This window comes from Eurosta solidaginis, chromosome 2 (genome assembly GCF_040869045.1).
Source record: "Eurosta solidaginis isolate ZX-2024a chromosome 2, ASM4086904v1, whole genome shotgun sequence".
NCBI classification, from domain to species: Eukaryota; Metazoa; Arthropoda; class Insecta; order Diptera; family Tephritidae; genus Eurosta; species Eurosta solidaginis.
Genome location: NC_090320.1, coordinates 52,322,656 through 52,339,597, shown reverse-complemented (window position 1 = coordinate 52,339,597; position 16,942 = coordinate 52,322,656). Strand labels below are relative to the sequence as shown.

The 16,942-nt window shown below is 35.7% G+C and overlaps 1 protein-coding gene across 6 annotated transcripts in view; it reads left to right on the top strand.

Moving 5' to 3' along the window:
• Positions 1-16,942, top strand: part of LOC137239718 (uncharacterized) — a 442,599-nt gene that overhangs the window by 105,284 nt on the left and 320,373 nt on the right. For all 6 annotated transcript variants that reach the window (XR_010949459.1, XM_067765334.1, XM_067765331.1 and 3 more), the window contains one exon: positions 463-499. The gene's annotated coding sequence lies outside the window, so the exon portion shown is untranslated. The remainder of the gene's footprint in view (positions 1-462; positions 500-16,942) is intronic.

Here is a 16,942-nt window from a genome sequence, read left to right as displayed (position 1 = left end):
ATAATTTGAACTCACTATTCTAAGCAGAGAGGTCCTACGAACCTTTACTAAGTACCTGTAGGCTAAGATATCTACTGTATGACGACTTAATTGAATGTCGAAAAGCTCGCGAGTTTTACGAGCATTTCGAGATTCAAGAAGCTGCCGAGCATCCAAGTTCCCGGTTCAACTAGTTTCGCAACTCTCGCTCCTGTTCGAGAAGAATTCCCAAGCTCTAGTTTGAATATCGAAAAGCAAATAATTCGAAGACCACGCTCATCAAGTTCAACCTTCATTAAAAAAAGAGTAAGATTGTTTGAGTTTACTACCTCAATGTGACAAATAGCGCCTTGCTACATAAGCAAGGGGATTCAAAATAGCATGGCAGATTGTCGTTATGTCGTAAGACTAAAATTTATTAGCATTCAATAAAATATATGATAGCAGCTTCCATACTAATTTTCTCATTTTTTTTATTTTCAGTGCAATTAAATAAATATAATAAGCAGAAAAAAAAGTGGTAAGTGTTCTTAAAATTTTATGCTATGTCGGTGAGACACTCAGAAGTTTTTTGCGGCACTCAGTATTATCCGTGATTATCCGACAGGGTGGATAATATTTCGTTCGAAAAATTACACGGCAGATGGCACAGCGTCGAAACCAATTTGTCTCCAAACCAAAGTTTGACAAGAGATGACGGAAAATCGTTGCAATATACATCAAATATATGGATTTACGGTCAACGTCGTGTGTCGAGGTCATGATTAACTTAATCACCTTCATAATAAATTATGTTCATATTAAGCTTTGATTTCGCTTGACTACTCTGACTCTGACTATTTAACTCAGCTTATTTCGTTTGAATTAAGTCCATCGTGCTTCAAGTATGTAAATAATTGATTATTCTTTCGAATTTATTGATGGTAATATCTTAGAACTCATACTTTCGCTACTCACTCAACTTGTCTTACACGTCTGCCACATCCATTTATAAACAAGCAGAAATATTTTGACAGCGTCTCTGAAAATATTTCCATTGGCATCTTTAAATTATTTTGCGGCGTACATGAAAATTCGCAAATTACCCTAAAATTGTCCACTTGTTGACCTTAGCACCGGCTTATTTCGTGGAAATAAGTATTTGCATACTTTCAGGCGTTTCAGCGTCATTTAAACCACAATGTTGATTTGGTGTTTACACAAATTCACACGCATACATATAAATGTATTTTATTTCGCACATTGCAAAAAAAGGAAGCAGTTTAAATCCCCGCTAGCAACCCGGTCATCACTTTTGCAGTCCGATTCAATGGTATGTAAGTACCTGCATAAGCACTGTTGTACATAAAGATGCATATTTATTGGCTCTCTCACTTGGTTCTTAGCGCTCATCACTTGAATCGCGTGATCTAACGATAGCCCATGTGATTTTTGTAATTTTACGCACCATATCACGTACATGTTATTTTGTCTTGGTACTTTTTCATATAAAAATTCCTTAAATAAAAATCACATAACTCTTGAATGTGTGTGTATGTGTGCAACAAAAGAAAAAACGTTTAATTTGTGTTGGTGGCATACAAAAGTAAATTACAATGGCTTCTGTGTTGTGCGTTTGTTTACTTACCTGTTGCCGTGTGTGGGCGGGAATGAAGGGGAGGTGGGCACAAAAGAATACACAGTGCCTTAATGGCTTATGTTGACCTCTTTTTGATTTTTCGTTTTTTCAGTACTTGTGTATACACATATACATACATACACGTTAGTATGTATATTTGTATACACTTAAATATCTACTCTTACCTTTATTGCAACTGAAATTCCATTGTAGAAATTTTTGCATATTTTTTGAGGAATATTTACAGAGACCCACTGTACAAAAATATTGATTCGATTTATTGGACCGCAAGAATTCAACTTTAATAAAAATTTTTTTAGTAGAAAAATAACGCAGGGGGAGCACAAAAGGAATATTTTAATTTAATTGTTGATGGCAAAGTGAGAATAAGGGAAAGAAAAAAATTAAGCTGAAAAAGGTGGTGTATTTTTTTTTTTTTTTTTTTTTTTGTTTGTAAGGCAGAAATACGTTTTTATATGCCTGAATAATGTTTTTTTTCTGTAGTCTAAAAAGAGAAGTAAATTAACCCGAAATCAATAAAAGTTCGTGTGTAACCGAACATTACATACTCAGCTACCAAATTACAGCTTGCAAAACTTTTAAATTATCTTCTTTTAAAAGTGGGCGGTGCCTCGCCCATTGTCCAAAATTTTATTAATTTTCTATTCTGCGTTATAAGGTCAACCCACCTACCAAGTTTCGTTGCTTTATTCGTCTTTGGTAATGAATTATCGCACTTATTCAGTTTTTCGCAATTTTCGATATCGAAAAAGTGGGCGTGATTATAGTCCGATTTCGTTCATTTTAAATAGCGATCTGAGATGAGTGCGCAGGAACTTACATACCAAATTTCATTAAGATACCTCAAACTTTACTCAAGTTATCGTGGTTACGGACAGACGGACGGACGGACATGGCTAAATGAATTTGTTTTTTCACCCAAATCATTTTGATATACAGAAGTCTATATCTATCTCGATTAGTTTATGCCATTACGGGGTTTTGTTATGCGAACAAAATTAATAGACTATGTGAGCTCTGCTCAGCTGGGTATAAAAAAAAAAAAAAAAACAAGTAAGGGCGTTATTTTCTTCGACAGGGCCGAAGGCTTTATAGATCTAGCGATCTACCAGAACTTCAGTCTATTATTATTATTAGGCCTCGATGCATTGCGACATTTCCTCAGATCTATGCTGTTTGACCTTTCTGCCTATTACTGAATGTGGTGGCTTTCAAAGTATTTAAGTGCCTTTTCATGGTTTTTACTCCACATCACGAGTGGATTAAGAGTTACGACGTCTTGATGGGAGAGTTTATGCTTAGTCACAGCAACGCATTTGCAGAAAATGTGAAGCGGCTTTCCCTCCTCCAGCTCAAAAAGCGACATGTTTGTGTATATCGGATAACTTTTACCTACTTAGGTGGTATCGTAGACTACAGTGTCACGTATAGCACTCAGTGATTGTTCGTAGGTCCTCTTTGCTTAGATTAATGAAGTTGTTTGATTATCTCGTTGCTTGTAGTATAAAAAATTTGTCTGAACTGCTTTATTTCCAATTTTCCTATGGTTCCCTGAGGGCTATGGACCATCAAATTATGCTTTAGCTCACTTTCTAGGTAGTCTTGCTGTTCATTACCTTCATTTCTCTGATGTCCGGGAGTCCATCATACCAACACCTTGTTTTTGGCTCTCAACTCATTTGGAACTCATCCACTAGTTTAGAAGTATTTGTATAAGACTTCAAGGCACGAAAGGCTGCCAAGCTGTCTGACATATGATGATACTGATAGGTTAAACCTCTTCGTATATATGCTCTACCGTGAACTCACTTTGGTATCGATTTCTGAAGTTCGGCTCATAGATGCCAACTCCAGTTTTTCCGTCATCAAGTTTTGATCCATGCGTGTACAAGATTTCTTGGTCAGAGTCAGTATATGGATTCCATGTTTCCCAAAGGGCGCTGTTCACAATAGACACCTCAAAATTTTTTGAGATTCTGAGTGTAGGGGCCATTGCATTACGTTGTTGCAGTACGGAATTTCCGATGAATTTTCTTACTACTTTCATATTCCTCTTAAGCTCAGAGATATTTTGAAGTCTTAGTTCAGCAAGTGTTCCCTATGTCCTTATTATAATATGGGAGGGAGGTTTTCCCATTAAGGCACTCAGTGTTTCAGCAGCGGACGTTCTCATCGCATAAACTAAGGAAGCATAGGTGATTTTTGGCCTCACAATTATATTAAATGCCCAGTATACCATTAAGGGTGATAGCCCAAATGTTATTCCATAGAGTTGAGTGCAGGCGAAGAAAGCTCTTGTGGCTTTGTTTAATGTAGTATATAGCTGAGCATTCCACGCGGGGGTTTCTTTTCCTACTATGGGTTATGGTCGCAGAATGAAAATATGTATTCTGAAATCAGGCTTGGTGTGTACCTTGTATTACGTGAATTACTGCATAACTGAGATTTTAGAGAAGTCAGGAACTCTTTCTGTACTCAATTCAATACATTTGGAAAATATAATTTTTTAGTGTAATTATTCAATAAACAAGCCTCTTAAGTTTCTTTTAAAAAGAGTTTATCCCTATGCCTGCCATTCTCCTCTAAGACTCTAAGGAACATCAATTCCGTGTACAACAAAGTGTAGAAAAAAATTATTCACATTCCTGTAAAGACTTTTACATGAAATTTTCCATAAATTGTCTTGAAATAGTACCGATAAGAATCTTGAAACGATCCGGAGATAGTATTAAAATATGCCGTGGCTTTTCTCCGACATGCTTCTCGAAAGAACTCCAAAAAATTTTCTGCAACGGTTTCGAAATAATCTCTAAACTTACTTACTTAATTGCTACTTAACCGTTTAAACGAATATGGCTGCCCAACAAGGCGCGCCAGTCGCTTTTTCGCTGGGGCAACTGGCGCCATTTGGTTTGACCAAAGGAATTTAAATCTTTTTCAACCTTGTCCTTCCAGCGGAGTGAGGGCCGCCCGCTTCCTCTGCGTCCATAGGCTCTGAAGTAATATAGGAATAGTACCGAAACGGTTGCGAAAATAATCCCGCACAGCCCGAACTGGCCCAACTATTCCCAAATTTATTCCAAAAATCGTTCGGAAATTGTCTCGAAGTGAGCCAGAAATTTTCCAGAACGACCCAAAAACAAACCGGAGTGTGAATGTTGAAGCTCGAATAGATGGCTGTTTCGATGTTGGAATGAACAGATATTTACTTTGTGACTCAATCACACCAGCACGACTGAACTTATTTATTAAAACGTGGCTCACTGATAGCTAATACTAAATAAAAATCTATCGGGTATATTTTTTTAAAGGCGCTAGTGTTCCAAAAGCAATCCAGTAATGATTCTTACTTAGTCCCGCAATAATAAAAATTATATTTAAATAGTCCTGAATGATCAAGAAAACAATCAGAAATGATAAGGTAAACAATACCAAAACTATACCAAAATGATTCGGAAATAAATCCTCAACCGTTTCCCAATACAGCTCCGAAATTATCACGAAAAATTTTCCAAACGAAAAAATTTTCCAACGATCCTGAGATAATTCTGAACAAGTAAAATCTTAACCTATTAGTATACAGATCAAGATGAGTTAGAGTGACGCACGTCTCAATTGCGAGTTCAGAGTATTTGTCTTTAAAAACGGCAATCTCTGGCACAGTAGAATGCCGATTTTTTGTGGATGTCTCTGAGGGCCTTTCCATGCTACTTTTCTTCATACGGCTGTATTTAAAAGTGCCAGATTTCTTCATAGTGCTTACAGAGATGACTTCTTAAGTATTTGGGAGGCGGGGACTCTACAATATGTTGTCTGTTGGGATATACAGGTTTCCGGGTATTCAGCAGAAACATTTTGTTCAGCATTTAATATTTCCCCTATGGGGAGCATCACTGCCTCACTGTAACCCATATGAAGGCATCCCGTGGCAGTTCTGAGCGCGGTGTTTTGACAGGCCTGCAATTTCCTCCAGTGTGCTTCTTTTAGGCTCGGCAGCCGTATTGAGAAGGCTAAGCATATAACCGGCTGGCCAATTGCTTTATAGTCGTTATGAGCTTTTATTTGCCTTTGTCCAACTGCTGCCGGCAAGAGGGCTTGGAGATTTTGTCACGGCTTTTGACTTTCGATACAATTGCGGCGGCCTGATCGCCATGTAGGCCTTGATCGAATGTCACACCCAGTATTTGCAATGCTTGTCTTCTGCTGTGGTGAAACAATTGAAATATGGAAGAAGGCCTGCCTTGCAATAAGGTCTAACAAAGCTCCCATAAGATGATTACACCAAACATAATTTTATTCAATTATATTTTCAAGACTTAATAAGACAGTTCAGAGTTTTGTGCTTTCGGTATTGGAAACCTTGCAGTAGCAAATATAAGCTACATATTTTGAACAACTTTTTGAATTTTCGATTTTTTTTACATATTCTGTCTTGTATTGACCGTTTCTGATGTTGCGTATTTACAATGACGTGGCAAATGCATAGCCGAATATTTTGTTGGTGTATAGTGTAAATATACTACACCATCTTGGAAATGCAATGATGCTAGACCATTTGCACAGAGTCCCGAACTAACCTTATATATTTTTTTGCTAATGAATTTTTATAACTCATGAGAAACTTTCGTCAGATATCCTATTTCAATTTATTATACGCTCAACTGAATCTAAAATCAAAATTTTAAGCAGCTGAAGTCGGAGGCCGTGCAAGTTGTGTATATAAATATGTTCAAATGCAAGCTTCAGACATATCTACACGGTATGAACTTCCATATTCGAAAATTTTAATTAAAACTTAATCTTAGAATTGGCCTTGAAAGCAAATGGTAGTAGTTCAAAACAAACAAAAAAAAGAAACCGACTTATCTTTCCAGAATTGTACGCTGAGTGACATGAATATTTTACAATGCAGATGAAGAGACAGCGACATTTTAAATTCCAATGGTACAGAGAAATCTAATTACCAGCATTGGGACAGATTTTGATGAGCTTTTAAATGTCTAACTTTTATATATTACTTGCTACGAGCAATTTTTAACTACAAAGTCGAGATAGTATTTCTGACGTGTAGATACGATCGTATTTATTTGAAAACAAATTTTTTTTGTGAAAGCATGAGATTTTATCTACACATGGCGATGGCATTCGCAATTACAAGTTCCACAAAATTCAATGGCAAAAATAATTAGATGCCACGGAAATAGTTCAACGGATGTATGTAAATGTATACAACACACACCCAAAAAATGGCAAACATACATAACCACACAAGGTTAAAAAAAAAAAAAAACAAGTAAGGAAGGCTAAGTTCGGGTGTAACCGAACATTACATACTCAGCTGAGAGCTTTGGAGACAATATAAGGAAAAATCATCATGTAGGAAAATGAACCTAGGGTAACCTTGGAATGTGTTTGTATGACATGGGTTTCAAATGGAAGTTTTAAAGAGTATTTTAAGAGGGAGTGGGCCATAGTTCTATAGATGGACGCCATTTAGGGATATCGCTATAAAGGTGGACCAGGGCTGACTCTAGAATTTGTTTGTACGATATGGGTATCAAATGAAAGGTGCTAATGAGTCTTTTAAAATGGCGTGGGCCTAAGTTCTATAGGTGGACGCCTTTTCGAGATATCGCCATAAAGGTGGACCAGAGGTAACTCTAGAATGTGCGTTGTATAATATGGGTATCAAATAAAAGGTGTTAATACTTATTTAAAAAGTAGTGGGCCTTAGTTCTATAGGTGGACGCCTTTTTGAGACATCGCCATAAAGGTGGACCAGGGGTGACTCTAGAATGTGTTTGTACGATATGGGTATCAAATTAAAGGTATTAATGAGGGTTATAAAAGGGAGTGGCCCTTAGTTGTATATATGAATGCATTTTCGAGATATCGAACAAAATGTGGACCAGGTTGACCCAGAACATCATCTGTCGGGTACCGCTGATTTATTTATATATGTAATACCACGAACAGTATTCCTGCCAAGATTCCAAGGGCTTTTTATTTCGCCCTGCAGAACTTTTTCATTTTATTCTACTTAATATGGAAGGTGTGACACCCATTTTACAAAGTTTTTTCTAAAGTTATATTTTGCGTCAATAAACCAATCCAATTACAATTTTTCATCCCTTTTTTCATATTTGGTATAGAATTTTGGCATTTTTTTTCATTTTTCGTAATTTTCGATATAGAAAAAGTGGGCGTGGTCATAGTCAGATTTCGGCCATTTTTATACCCAGATAAAATAAAGTGAGTTCAGATAAGTACGTGAAATAAGTTTAGTGAAGACATATCGATATTTGCTCAAGTTATCGTGTTAAGGCCCGAGCGGAAGGACAGACGGTCGACTGTGTACAAAAACTGGGCGTGGCTTTAACCGATTTCGCCCATTTTCACAGAAAACAGTTATCATCATAGAATATATACCCCTACCAAATGTCACAAGGATTGGTAAATTTTTGTTCGACTTATGGCATTAAAAGTATTCTAGATAAATTAAATGAAAAAGGGCGTAGCCATGCCCATTTTGAAATTTTCTTTTATTCTTGTATTTTGTTGCACCATATAATTATTGGAGTTGAATGTTGACATAATTTACTTATATACTGTAATAATTTGACTTAAAAATTTTTTTTTTTAAAGTCGCCCACTTTCGTCATCCGATTTTGCTGATTTTTATTTAGCACACATATAGAAATAGGAGTAACGCTCTTGCTAAATTTCATCATGCTATCTTCAATGGCTGCCAAGTTACGGCTTGCAAAACTTTCAAATTACCTTCTTTCAAAAGTGGCCGGTGCCACGCCCAATGTCCAAAATTTTACTAACTATCTATTCTACGTCATAAGGTCCACTCTTCTACCAAATTTCATCGCTTTATTCTTCTTTGGTAATGAATTATCGCACTTTTTGTGTTTTGCGAGATTTTCGATATCGAAAAAGTGGGCGTGGTTATAGTCCGATTTCGTTAATTTTAAATAGCGATCTGAGATGAGTGCCCAGGAATCTGCATACCAAATTTCATCAAGATACCTCAAAATTTACTCAAGTTATCGTGTTTACGGACGGACGGACGGACATGGCTAAATAAATTTATTTTTTCGCTCAGATCATTTTGATATATAGAAGTCTATAGCTATCTCGATTAGGTTATGCCGTTACGGATTACCGTTATGCGAACAAAGTTAATATACTCTTTGAGCTCTGCTCAGCTGAGTATAAAAACAAGTAAGATAGTCTCGGTTCGGCTGAAACCGAACATTAATTATATACCCAGCTGTGCACTTGAAACGCTGTTGTTGTTTGCTCTGTGTGGTTAATAGTGTTATAAGTCTGCACAATAATACATATCTGGTTCTATTCTGAGCTCATTTTCGTTCAAAAGAAGCAAAAAGGATACAGAGGCTATCACTAATGAACTTGAGCGGGTAAAAATGCAGTTTAACAGTTGTAGCGAAGAAAAAATGTTTAGGCCAAGTTTCGTACGGATTGGAAGATTTTTGTTCGACTTCGTTCTTACTCAAACATGCCACTACTGAGGTAGAATATTAATCAAATGTAGTTAAATACCATAGCGTTATTGCAAACTTTGTTAAGATTAGGCCACCTTTAACAGATTTTGATCATCCTCTCTCAGTCTATGTAATTTGAATATAAATAGTATCTCTGCCAAATTTCAATGTAATATCTTTAACGGCTTTTGATTTAGGGCTTGCTAAACTTTCAAATTTTCTTCTTCTAAATGTGGGTGGTGCCACGCCCAATGTCCAAAATTTTACTAACTATCTATTCTACGTCATAAGGTCCACTCTTCTACCAAATTTCATCGCTTTATTCTTCTTTGGTAATGAATTATCGCACTTTTTGTGTTTTGCGAGATTTTCGATATCGAAAAAGTGGGCGTGGTTATAGTCCGATTTCGTTAATTTTAAATAGCGATCTGAGATGAGTGCCCAGGAATCTGCATACCAAATTTCATCAAGATACCTCAAAATTTACTCAAGTTATCGTGTTTACGGACGGACGGACGGACATGGCTAAATAAATTTATTTTTTCGCTCAGATCATTTTGATATATAGAAGTCTATAGCTATCTCGATTAGGTTATGCCGTTACGGATTACCGTTATGCGAACAAAGTTAATATACTCTTTGAGCTCTGCTCAGCTGAGTATAAAAACAAGTAAGATAGTCTCGGTTCGGCTGAAACCGAACATTAATTATATACCCAGCTGTGCACTTGAAACGCTGTTGTTGTTTGCTCTGTGTGGTTAATAGTGTTATAAGTCTGCACAATAATACATATCTGGTTCTATTCTGAGCTCATTTTCGTTCAAAAGAAGCAAAAAGGATACAGAGGCTATCACTAATGAACTTGAGCGGGTAAAAATGCAGTTTAACAGTTGTAGCGAAGAAAAAATGTTTAGGCCAAGTTTCGTACGGATTGGAAGATTTTTGTTCGACTTCGTTCTTACTCAAACATGCCACTACTGAGGTAGAATATTAATCAAATGTAGTTAAATACCATAGCGTTATTGCAAACTTTGTTAAGATTAGGCCACCTTTAACAGATTTTGATCATCCTCTCTCAGTCTATGTAATTTGAATATAAATAGTATCTCTGCCAAATTTCAATGTAATATCTTTAACGGCTTTTGATTTAGGGCTTGCTAAACTTTCAAATTTTCTTCTTCTAAATGTGGGTGGTGCCACGCCCATATTTCAAGCCTTTTTGGAATTTATATTTTGCGTCATAAAACCAATTCACCTACCAAATTTCATTAGCATATCGGTATTTATTTTTGAATTACATAATTTTTACCATTTTTTTAAATTTTCGATATCGAAAAAATGGGCGTGGTTCTCGCCCGATTTCACTCATTTTCAATACCAATCTATTCTGGGTCAATATAAGCCCATACATGTATTTGTTGAAGATATTTCAATATATGCTCAAGTAATCGTCTTAACGAATGGACATACAGACAAACGGGCGGACATGGCTTAGTAAAATGTTTATACCCAGCTGAGCAGAGCTCACAGAGTATATTAACTTTGTTCGCATAACGGTAATCCGTAACGGCATAAACTAATCGAGATAGATATAGACTTTTATATATCAAAATGATCTGGGCTTTATTAAGCCATGTCCGTCCGTCCGTCCGTCTGTCCGTTATCACGATAACTTGAGTAAATTTTGAGGTATCTTGATGAAATTTGATATGAAGGTTCCTGGGCGCTCATCTCAGATCGCTATTTAAAATGAACGAAATCGGACTACAACCACGCCCACTTTTGCGATATCGAAAATTTCGAAAAAACGGAAAAAGTGCGATAATTCATTACCAAAGACGGATAAGGCGATGAAACGTGGTAGGTGCGTTGACTTATGACGCAAACTAGAAAATTGGTAAAATTTTGGACCATGGGCGTGGCACCGCCCACTTTTAAAAGAAGGTAATTTAAAAGTTTTGCAAGTTGTAATTTGGCAGTCGTTGAAGATATCATGATGAAATTTGGCAAGAGCGTTACTCCTATTCCTATATATGTGCTAAATAAAAATTAGAAAAATCGGATGACGAAAGTGGGCGACTTTTTTTAAGTCAAATTATAACAAAAAACTTAATATCTTTACAGTATATAAGTAAATTATGTCAACATTCAACTCCAATAATGATATGGTGCAACAAAATACCAGATTAAAAGAAAATTTCAAAATGTCCGTGGCTCCGCCCTTTTTCATTTAATTTGTCTAGAATACTTTTAATGCCATAAATCGAACAAAAATTAACCAATCCTTGTGAAATTTGGTAGAGGCATAGATTCTATGATGATAATTGTTTTCTGTGAAAATGAGGGAAATCGGTTAAAGCCACGCCCAGTTTTTATACACAGTCGGCCGTCTGTCCTTCCGCTCGGGCCTTAACGGGATAACTTGAGCAAAAATCGACATGTCTTCACTAAACTTATTTCACGTACTTATCTGAACTCACTTTATCTTGGTATAAAAAATGGCCGAAATCCGACTATGACCACGCCCTGGTTTTCGATATCGAAAGTTGCGAAAAATGAAAAAAATGCCATAATTCTATACCAAATATGAAAAAAGGGATGAACGTTAGGGCCGTGCCGAAGACTTGATACCTTTCATGAATGGGGCTGAACAATAATCTTATCCCGTTCGTAACCTCCGGATAATCGGATGTATAAGATAAGAAATATATAGTGAAGAGATCTACATACCTAAACGATTTTTAAGTTAAATATAAAATAAACTAGTTTGCATACAAACAGACAGACGGACAGACGGACATGGCTAAATCAACTCAGCTCTTCATCCTGATTATTTCGGTATACTAAGGACTTACAATTTTGGGTTTCGTGACGAAATTAATATTCCATTTCATTTTCATGAAAGGTATAATAAATTAGGGGTACCCAACAGATGATGTTCTGGGTCACCCTGGTCCACATTTTGGTCGCCATCTCCAAAGCGCCTTCACATATACAACTAAGAGCCACTCCCTTTTAAAACCCTCAATAATACTTTTAATTTTATGCCCATATCGTACAAACAAATTCTAGAGTCATCCCTGGTCCACCTTCATGGCGATATCTCGAAAAGGCGTCCACCTATAGAACCAATGCCCGCTCCCTTTTAAAATACTCATTAACACCTTTCATTTGATTCCCATATCGTATAAACACATTCTAGAGTCACCCCTGGTCCACCTTTTTGGCGATATCTCGAAAAGGCGTCGACCTATAGAACTAACGCCCACTACCTTTTATAATACTCATTAACGCCCTTATCTTACAAACACATTCTAGAGTCACCCCTGGCCCACCATTATGGCGATATCCCGAAATGGCGTGCACCTATAGAAATATGGCCCACTCCCTTTTAAAATACTCTTTAATACCTTCCATTTGATACACATGTCATACAAATACATTCCAGGGTTACCTTAGGTTCATTCACCTTAGGTATGTAATGTTCGGTTGTACCCGAACTTAGCCTTCCTTACTTGTTTCGAACAAAACTTGTAGTATAAATATTTGACATAACATTTTAAACAGAGAACTTGTAAGCTATAGAAAATTAAAGAATAAAATCGCTGGAAGGCAATTCACCATTGGAGTAACTATACATGGAATTCGGCAAGTTTAATTCTCGCAACATTTTATTTTGAAAAGATTCCAAAACAACTCAAATGTTTATGCAGACGGAAACATCAACATTAAAAAGGATGTTTTTATTATCTTCGTTCGCGTGAGTGAAAATTCATAAAAACTTGAACAAAATGTTACTAATTTTGGAAAAATCCTGTTCGCTCAAACAAAACTTTTACACCAAGAGGGCGCAATTTTGCATTTCGCTTGGAGAAGAAGTTGCAAAATTGTACCCGATAAACAGGTGTCCCGGTATCGCAAAATTTTTTGCAGTGTTATGCACAATATATTCAAAAAAGGGTTTTTTGTTTTGTATTGATAACTGAAAAACTGGTTTTTTGTTGTTTTCCCAATTTGTGTGCTTTTTTGATTTGGTGGTTTTCTTATTTTGGTGTTTTTTTTTAAACAAGTGGCACCATCATAAGTACAAAGTAGAGAGCGCAGTGAGCGTAATATTCTCTGTGAAATTTGCTCATGCATTAACTGCTGTTCGCTGTTGAATTAACCTCTAAGATCAGTTGTGTTAACAGAAAAATCAGTTAGATTTATTAGGAATCTGTCAATTTTACAGAATTTTGTTAACATAAGAGCGACAATTTCTCTTCTGTTGAAATAACTAAACTAATTTGTTCGCTTTACAAAGAACTCGGTCGAATTAACCATAATGCGATCAATTTCACCGAATCTCCGTTAAGTCAAAAACAACAGAACAGATTTGTTGATTTTACAAGCACCATTTTTTTCAGTGTATAAATGATATTGGCGAATGTTTTAGTCTTTCAAAATGTCTATCATATGCTGATGACCTTAAGCTTTTTAGTACAATTTCGTGTCCATCCGATATTCTTGCTCTACAATGCGACCTAAACGAGCTTGCTGAGTGGAGTATAAGAAAAAAAATGGCTCTTAACATCAACAAATGTTACATAACATTTTCGAAATCAATAATTCGATTTCCCTCTGCATACTCACTCTCAAGTACTGAACTCAGTACAGTAACTGAATTTCTGGATCTCGGTGTGCTTTTTGACTCAGGTTATTCTTTCGTTAAATATGTCAACTACATTATCCCTAAGGCCAACTCTAACTTAGCTTTTCTAAAGCGATATGCTAAAGATTTTAAAGATCCTTATACAAGGAAGATGCTCTATAATTCCTTAGTGCGGTCTAAATTGAAGCATGCTTCCATAATCTGGAACCCGATCTATGCCTCACACTCCCTCAGATTGGAAAGGGTACAGAGGTGCTTCATTAGGTTTGCTTTGCAGCCACTTCATTTTATTGAGCCTATCCCATCTTACCTAGACCGGTGTATGCTTATTGATGTAAAATCTCTAGCTTGTAGAAGGACTATTCATTCTCTTATGTTCACTTTTGATATTCATATTGGTTTCATTGATTCTCCGGATCTTCTCGGGTTCCTAAACTTCAATGTACCTAGTAGGATGTTAAGATCTAACTTACCCTTCCATATAAGAATCACTAAATACAACTATTATAATTTTGCGCCCATAATGAGGGCTTTAACTGAGTGTAATAAAATCTTTAATAATCTTGATTTAGACTTTGCGATGCCTAGATCCTTATTTTTATCAAAGCTTATATCTCATTGCCATTAGTTTGTAAATGTATTTTAAGATAGTAAGTCTTTAGTACTAAGTCAATATTGTTATCTAGTCTGTAAGATCGTTGTAACCGTAGACTCAAATAAAAGCGTGATACTCCGAACAGCAGTAGATATGCTATTTAGCATACAATACGCCGCATATCTAGGTTGTAAGCGTTAATACAATGAATCGATCATATCCAAAAATGATTTTCGGCATATTCACAAGACCATCTATTCGTCATATATCCTATTTTGCAATATAGTTTTACTGTTATTGGAAACTATGGCAACAGCTAGAAACTTAAGACTTTACAATAAATACGACACTCTTCTGAATTGGCTAAATGTGTTTTCAAATTATCACAGCTTTTGAAATAATAAATTTCTGCGACAACACCAATTTCAAGTGCTATTTATTTCTGCACTCAGTTTCCCCTCCGTTTATTTTAAATTTGAGCAGTTTTACCAAAATATATCACAGCAACTGTCACTTGTTCTCTTTGTAAACTTTAACATTGTGTGAATTTAACACGCGTTTGACATGTGACTGGCGTAAGTGAGTGTGCTTTTAGTTACTCGTGCATTATTGTCAGCAAATTAAATAAAAGAGTATGACTATAAAGAACGGTTGCGAGTTGTTATTAAATACAAACTACTAAAATACAAGTACGCAATAAATGCGTTTTGCGACCCTACAGAGACGCAAAACATATGGGGGTTATAAAATTAAAACAAAACAAAAAGAACACATTTCCACTAGGGGAGAATATTAATGAAAAAGTAGTAGTGATAAAACAAAAAATTCAGTCTATGTGAGGTCCTCACGGACCAGTCAGTTCAGCCTCACCTTAAACGAAAAAGTTACAAAGTGACAGTTTGAGGAGGGTACTCTCAACATTTAATTTGATACATGTTAATCACCACAACAAATTATGAAATATTTCCTTGTCCAGTTTTGTTGCTAAATGTTAAAGCAGGAAGCTAAAACCACAAAGAAATGTTTGAGTATAAAAACCCCAACGTCTTTTAAATTAAAGAGTTAAAAAAGGCAGTACAGAAATATATAAAGAGAAATACAACAGAAATTTGTGTGCTTTAAGGCAATGAAATTAATAACGCAGTTACAATTTTATTGTCAGTAAATGTGCTTTGTTGGCAACGGAACCGGCAGTTCATGTGGTTTTTAGGGTGACATAATACGAAAGTGTTAGCGCAAGGAGGGCAGGTTGTCTGGTTTTGCATTCAGTTTTGCTTGCTTGTGACTAGCGTGTGAGGTGTCGAGTGTCAAATTGAGTATTCTATATGGGGTATTCCATCCCATTTCGACCAATTTTGAACCCGACCCCTTTAGAATTGGCTGAAAGTTTTTCTTCTTTTTCTAGCTTACGAAAGACGTTTTTCAGGAGTTTTTCAAATTTTTTCATCCAACTCAAAAAAAGTTATGAATTTTTAAAAAAACACCGTTTTTGTTTTCAAAATGCTATAACTTTTTCAAAAATTGACCGTTTGGGATCTTTTTTTTTAAATTTTATTTTTAAATGTACTTCTCGGAAAAAATTCAAACTAATTTTTTAAGTTTTTTTTTTTTGTATTTCTTCAGTTTTTCGAGATTTTTCGAATTTCGCCCTTTTTTTCTCATAAGCAACTTCAATCAATCAACTTCATTAATTGAAAAAAAAAACTTAAACATTTTTTTTTTGAATTTTTTCCGAAAAGTACATTTAAAAACAAATTAAAAAAAAAAGATCCCAAACGGTCAATTTTTGAAAAAGTTATAGCATTTTGAAAACAAAAACGATGTTTTTTTAAAAATTCATAACTTTTTTTGAGTTGGATGAAAAAATTTGAAAAACTCCTGAAAAACGTCTTTCGTAAGCTAGAAAAAGAAGAAAAACTTTCAGCCAATTCTAAAGGGGTCGGGTTCAAAATTGGACGAAATGGGATGGAATACCCCATATATAAAGTTGAAATTTTTGCACCCCTTTTGAGTAGGGTTGCAGACATCCCCCATTGGGGGGACATCACCCATTTTTACTTTTTGTCCCCCTTGCTACGGAAGGTAGCGTAGGTTCCCAATTTTCGCCCGTAAACGGTCACTTCTTGCTTACGTTTATATGCTACGGGCGGATGAAAAAATCGAATTTTACGATGTGTTGTTATCACTAATAGGATGAACTGATATACAAAATGAATGATGTACAGTTTTTGGGGAATTGAAATAGATTTTGATATGAAAATATTTTTGTGCCATATTAAAGGCTGAATATAAACATATTTTGTTTGTATGTATAAAGAGTGTAACTTTGTTTGATCTCATGGAATTTTATTTATGAATTGTTTTTCTTTTTGTTGTATGAGTGAATAAATCAATGATTTTGTTCAATATAATTAGTTTTATTAGTCCCCCGAAAGATACCCCTTTTTTCTATCTGTTGTACCCCCAAATCCCCCAATTTGTTATTATCTGTCCCCCTTTCGACATTTTCGGTCTGGGAACCCTACTGTTGAGGCCAAACTATAATTTGAGATATAACAAATTTC